At 41.7% G+C, this 7151-nt stretch overlaps 1 non-coding gene across 1 annotated transcript; it reads left to right on the top strand.

Annotated features, from left to right (window-relative positions):
- The first annotated feature begins 6352 nt into the window (after positions 1–6352).
- TRNAP-UGG (transfer RNA proline (anticodon UGG)) lies at positions 6353–6424 on the top strand. The gene has a single exon. It is a non-coding gene; the product is annotated as a tRNA-Pro (tRNA).
- Positions 6425–7151: the final 727 nt, after the last annotated feature.

The raw sequence follows: 7151 nt of genomic DNA, 5'->3' as shown, positions 1-7151 counted from the left end.
GTTTCGGCCAGTCGAGAGGTGACGCAGAGCTGGGTCCGGGAGATTGTCAATGCTTCCTTGGGGAGTGGGTCCTTTCCGGCCCCTTATAAGGAGGCACTTGTGCACCCCCTCCTCAAGAAGCCTTCCCTGGATCCAGCTGTACTCAATAACTACCGTCCAGTCTCCAACCTTCCCTTTATGGGGAAGGTTGTCGAGAAGGTGGTGGCATTTCAGCTCCAGCGGTCCTTGGAAGAAGCTGATTATCTAGGTCCTCAACAGTCTGGATTCAGGCCCGGCTACAGCACGGAAACTGCTTTGGTTGCGTTGATGGATGATCTCTGGCGGGCCCAAGACAGGGGCTTGTCCTCTGTCCTGGTGCTTCTTGACCTCTCAGCAGCTTTTGATACCATTGACCATGATATCCTTCTGCACCGGCTGGAGGGGTTGGGAGTGGGAGGCACTGTTCTTCAGTGGTTCTCCTCATACCTCTCTGGTCGGTCGCAGTCGGTGTTAGTGGGGGGTCAGAGGTCGACCTCTAGGTCTCTCCCTTGTGGGGTGCCTCAGGAGTCAGTCCTCTCCCCCCTACTATTTAATATCTACATGAAACCACTGGGTGAGATCATCCAAGGTCATGGGGTGAGGTATCATCAATACGCCGATGATACCCAGTTATACATCTCCACCCCATGTCCAGCCAACGAAGCAGTGGAAGTGATGTGCCGGTGCCTGGAGGATGTTGGGGCCTGGATGAGTGTCAACAAACTTAAGCTCAACCCAGACAAGACGGAGTGGCTGTGGGTCTTACCTCCCAAGGACAATTCCATCTGTCCGTCCATTACCCTAGGGGGAGAATCACTGGCCCCCTCAGAGAAGGTTTGCAACTTGGGCGTCCTCCTCGACCCACAGCTCACATTGGAGAAACATCTTTCAGCTGTGGCGAGGGGGGTGTTTGCCCAGGTTCTCCTTGTGCACCAGTTGCGACCCTACTTGGACCGGGAGTCACTGCTCACAGTCACTCATGCCCTCATCACCTCGAAACTCGACTACTGTAATGCTCTCTACATGGGGCTACCTTTGAAAAATGTTCGGAAACCGCCTTCTGCTGCACGAATCCCAGCGACCAGTTAGGTCCCATAGAGTGGATCTTCTCCGGGTCCCGTCAACTAAAGAATGTCGCTTGGCGGGACCCAGGGGAAGAGCCTTCTCTGTGGCGGCCCCGGCCCTCTGGAACCAACTCCCCCCAAAGATTAGAATTGCCCCCACCCTCCTTGCCTTTCGTAAGCTGCTTAAAACCCACCTCTGCCGTCAGGCATGAGGGAATTGAGACCCTCTTCCCTCTAGGCCTTTACAATTCTATGCATGGTATGTATGTATGTATGTTTGGTTTTTTATATTAATGGGTTTTTAATTGTTTCTAACATCAGACTACTATTGTACACTGCTTTATTGTTGCTGTTAGCAGCCCCGAGTCTCCGGAGAGGAGCGGCATACAAATCCAATAAATAAATAAATAAATAAATAAATAAATAAATAATACTAAGGAAGTGGTATAATAATTTAATAATAATAATAATAATTTATTGGATTTGTATGCCGCCCCTCTCCGGAGACTCGGGGCGGCTAACAACAATGATAAAAACAGCATGTGACAATCCAATAATAAAACAACTAAAAATAAGGTGGAAGAGGAAGTAGGAGGGAAGAGAAGAGTGAGAGGGGGAGTGGAGTGTAAGGAAATGGAAATATGAGAGGCAGTCTGATGTTTAGGTAGAATGGATATGGATTTTTGGAATAATTGACAAAAATGGAAAGTGGAATTATGAATGGTATTTTTAATATCTGAAGGAATATATACTTGGATTTGTTTGTGATGTAGTGTAATGGAGAAAAAAAATTAAAAATTGCAAAAAAACATATGTATACATGTTTATAGAAACAATTTAATTTATTTTTCAACTTTTAAAAACTCATATTTCTTTTAATGAAATTCAAAATGCATCTGCTCCTCAGGTATTAACAAAAATTAGTAAAATCATTTTACAAGTTGTACTCGGATGAAGCATTTTATAATCATAAGAAAAGTAGAAAAGAATGGAGGCAGAGAGACCTTGAAAGATAGCTTAATTTCGAGAAATGTTTCTTAAAATGGTGTGTAGCGGCCTCTAGTGGTTTATTTATATGTATAAAGAGAATACAGAATGCAATTAATACACATGAAAGAGCCAGAACATACATAATTCTATTCACACTTAATTGGAAGCAACTATGAATTTCTTTGGGATCTGGTTCCAAGTAATTGTGAGAAACAGATGAAATAACTCCTCTGCTTTACTAGAACTAAGAACTCTAGAAAACTATGCAACTAGGCTTACAAACCTAGATTTAGAAAGCTTAGAACTATGTCATGTTTCTTAGTTTCTTAGCTTAGGGGAAAAAAACAGAGATGACTGCCACATTCCTTTTGTCAATTTGTAAAATAACATGACAGAATTTAACTTTCATGCAAAATCAGAAAGAACACTTAATGAAAAGTGGTCTTGGCTGTTACTGAAAGATACAGAAATTTAAACCAGCAAGAATACTGATTGGTTTATACTGTACATACAGTAAGAATATGATGCAAATGCAAATTAAATGATATAAATACAATTATTTAATCAGAAATTATGTATACAGATCCAATATAAAAAGAAAATCAATGCACATAATACAAACTCTCAAAGTTTATATAGATATACTATTTTACATTATATAAAATATAGCATTTTTATATGTACATAATTTTTCCCTGTTTAACCATCATTCATTCAATGACCATTCAAAGTTGTGATGGCATTAAACAAGTGGTACTTACAACTGGTCCTCAAATTTCAGTGGCCCAGCAGTCATATGATGTGACGTAGGTGCTCAGCAACTGGCTTCAATTTTTGATTGTCTCAGCATCCTGTAGTCGTATGATCATGATTTGTGATCTTACCTGGAACCAAAGTTAATAAAAGTCAGCAGAAAGTTGGAAATTTCAGTCATGTGATGGACTTTGTGTAATGATTTATGGTAGTTGGCTCTAAGTGGTATGGTCACATGATGTCATATTTTACAATCATATTGCTTGGTGATAGAAATTCTAGTCCCCATTGCCTTTTGAGTTTTATCTGTACAGAACAACACACATAAAGACACACAGATGTGAAATAAAAATATTACAAACAGTAATGGGCAGCCAAAGTTTTTACTGTCACACTGTGGCTTATTTTGTGGGGGTGGCTTAATGGTCATGTGACCGGGTAAGAGTGGCTTACCAGCCATGTGACCAGGTGGAAGTGGCTTAAACGATCATCATTGTTCAAGTGAACTGTTAAGTCCTCAACTTACAACATCACCAGTGTCGCTCACTGGGGTGACAATTTGCTTTGCATTTCCCACGCTCTCTTTCCTGGGTTGCCCTCCACCTCAGGCTGGGTAGCTAGAGGAATGGGTGCCGATCAGCTATTGAGAAAACAGGGGGGAGGAAAAGGGCCCCCTGCAACTCCTGCCAGTGCTTGTCTCCCTGCTGTTTTCTGAGGAGGAAGACGACGATGATGGGAGGGGGGAATTTTAAAATATCGGAAAGCCGAGGGAGAGTTACAAGGTTATTATTACTGCATGACGCCTTTTCATCTCAGCTGCAAGTGGAGCAAGGGCTTTGCAAGAGGAAAAAGACCACAGCCCAGATCACTTTGACACGACTCAGCTCAGCTTAGCTCAGCTCTCCTTTCCCCCCCTGCTGCTGCTGCTGTGCGCTTCTTGCTTTTTTCCTCTTTCCTCCTTCCTGGACTCAGGAGGTGGCTGCGTGAGGCTGGAGGGGAGCCAGGGAGGAGAGAGATAAGCTCATCTTAGGCCAGGAAGGAGGAAAGAAGAAAAAAGTGAGGAGTGCAGATGCAGCAGCAGCAGGAGGGGGAAAAAATGAGAGCTGAGCCGAGACTAGTAATCCAGGAAGTGACTGCTGCTGGTCAGCTGGAGCTGTGCATGCAGCTTCATTTCTGCCGGTGGAACTGCATTCCACCCTGTCCTGCCTGTTGATTACAAACTTTTAAAAGATGGTTTGAGAGATTGAAATTGCAGGTTTTTCATAAATAATCAAATACTTGCTTACCTCTTAAAGTTGCGAGTGCTCCGTCACTGGAGGTTTTTCAGAAGAGATTAATCAGCCATTTGTTTGGAATGGTATAGGGCCATAATGGCGGCTCGGGAATTCTGGAAGTTGAAGTCCACATGTCATTGAAAAGCCAACTTTGCCTACCCTTGGTATAGGGCCATGATGGTGAACCTATGGCATGTGTGCCACAGGTGGCACATGGAGCCATATTGGAGGTTACGTGAGCCTTTGCCTTATGTCAGCTCCAACATGCATACACCCACTGGCCAGCTGATTTTTGGCCGTTTCACCCTCCAGATGCTTTAGGGAAGCTTCCCTGGTGCAAAAAACCACCCAACGGACAAACTGGAAGTTTGGAAAACACACTCCCAGTTTGCTGATATGCTGTTTTTTGCACTTTGGAGGATTCAGGGAAACTTTCTGAAACCCAGGAGTGCAAAAAACAGCAAACTGGAAGTGCATTTTCTGAACTTCTGGTTTGCCTGATTTGCTGTTTTTTGTACTCTAGGGATTCAGGAACAGTGAAAGGACGCATATGCATGAGATTTCAGTGATTTTTTTGCTTCTGCACATGCACAGAAAGCAAACAAACCACCAAAATTGCGTGCAAGAGAGCATCCCCTCATTAGATTTTGCTTCCGTGCATGCCCAGGAAGCAAAATCATGCCATAGGATACATGCACACATACGTAGCAAGTGCGCACATGGGAAAACATGGCGATGCATGCACAGTGCACTGGTATCAAGGGAAGAGGATCCCGCCCCTGGAGCTAGAGTTTCTGAAGGCCCTGGCTGAACCTCTGCCCCTGGCACCGAGTCTTCACCATCCTCCCCACTATGGCGCCAACTGGGCAGGTCGCTCGTCATCACCAAGTCAGTCTCCTCTTGAACAGGATCCGCTGTCAACTGCAAGGGCTGCTGGTGGCCAATAACATTGGACTGGAAGACCCCCCAAGGTCTTTCCAACCCTATTACAGGTAGTCTGACTTACAAAACAGTTCATTTAGTGACTATTGAAAGTTGTGGTGCTGAAAAAGGTGACTTATTACCATTTTTCACAGCTACTATCCTTTACAACCTCCCATAAACTTGTTGTCAACATTTAGATATTCATATTTATGATGGTTGCTGTGTCCCAAGGTGATGTGTATATCCTTTTGTGATCTTCTGACAAGTGAAGTCAATGGGGAAGCCCCATTTAACGGCGGCCAGAAAGGTCATAAAATGGGGCAAAAGTCCCCCAACCAAGTGTCTTGCTTAACAACAAAGAAATTTTGGGTTCCGCTATGGTTGTAAGCTGATTTTGTAAAAGCTTTGTTCCCTATGCCGTCTGTCTGTTCATTTTCTTACCATGTACATGTATTGATCTGAAGTAGACTGTAATGTTTCTCAGTGTCATAGAATATATGCAGGTATATGCATAGTTTTATATCAATTAATTAATTTATTTCATCATGTTTATATGGTGTATATTGGAGGTGGTAACTCTTTGTAATTTCATTTTAATGTATGCTGATTCATGTACAAAGTGACAATAAAATTATTGTTCTGTTTTGTTCTGTCCATTCTGATTCCAGTTCCTATTCCTGTTCTTGTTCATGTTCTATTCTGTTCCATTCTCTTCTAATTCTATTCCATTCTTGTTCTGTTCTGTTCTATTTTATTCTATTCTTCTAGTCTATTTTATTTTGTTCTCTTTTGTCTATTCCAGTCTATTCTATTCTATTCTATTCTATTCTGTTCTGTTCTTGTCCGTTCCATTCCATTCCATTCCATTCCAGTCCAGTCCAGTCCAGTCCAGTCTAGTCTGTGTTGTCTGTTCTATGTTGTTTGTTCTATTTTATTGTCTATTCTATTCTTCTATTCTATTCTTTTCTGTTGTCTATTGTCTATTGTATTCTATTCTATTCTATTGTATCGTATTGTATCATATTGTATCCTATCCTATCCTATCCGTATTCTATGTTCTATATGCTTTCTAATTATTCCCATATAAGAGAACCAAATAGCAAAGAAAAGCAGAAGGAGAGGAAACATGTTGAGACTTGGAAGTTAAACCTTTCAGTTTCTTTCTTTATTCCTGTCTGAAGTATCTTTGAAGTATTAGTATATTTGACTAAGCTCAGTGTTCTTAAGAAACATGACACCTGAAACTATGCACTGCCTGCCAAAAAAAACAACTTCTTGGCTTCAATGAGGTTCAGTTTATATGTCAAAGAAGAAAATGTTTTCCTGTCTGGCTCGTTGGTCTAGGGGTATGATTCTCGCTTTGGGTGCGAGAGGTCCCGGGTTCAAATCCCGGACGAGCCCTTCTTTTGATTTTTTTTCTTTCTGAAATCTACCCATTTCCACAACTGCCTCTTTTTGCAAGTATCCTGTTTAAATATGAGAACAAGGATAGCTGTACCAATTGCTGACATAACTAATGGCTGAATCCTATCCAGCCCCACAGGGGAAAATGTTCTGGGAAGGTCTGTAAATTTGTATAAATTATATTAGAAATGTTGTATATGGGGTCACTGGCTTGAGCAGGGGGTTGAACTAAGGTCTTTTCCAATTCCATTATTTTGTATTTATATTTTATAAATGTGTGTGTAGCCCTTTTTTAACTCTTCTTCAATGGCAATCATTTACTTTTCTGTTGGTGGTGGGGTTACTCCAAGCATTATCACATGTAATCTATTAAACAGAATACACTCCATATAACAAATAAATAATTAAACTTTTTTTTTACAAACTTTGTTTTTCAAAGTATTAAGTTGGCAATTAACAATCCTCTTATTTGATCATCAAAGTCCCTTTCATGCCCATCTACTGTTCAAAATGTGGTCTCCAAAAATGCCACTGGAAAGCCAAGTTGAGTTCTGAGATGAGCCATCAATTTCTGGAGGCAGAAGAGGTTTGGAACTGGCATCCTTACTCCTATTCTTTGACTATTTTACTGCAGATTCTTCAGTGCACGATGAAAACGAAGCCCACTTCAGTACCGCTAAAAATATTACTTTGTCAAAGATGAGCCTAGTGGCCATGTTCTTGA

This window comes from Erythrolamprus reginae, chromosome 4 (assembly GCF_031021105.1).
Source record: "Erythrolamprus reginae isolate rEryReg1 chromosome 4, rEryReg1.hap1, whole genome shotgun sequence".
Taxonomy (NCBI): Eukaryota; Metazoa; Chordata; class Lepidosauria; order Squamata; family Dipsadidae; genus Erythrolamprus; species Erythrolamprus reginae.
Note: the sequence above shows the minus strand (reverse complement) of the source record. Positions and strands in the feature narration are given on the sequence as shown.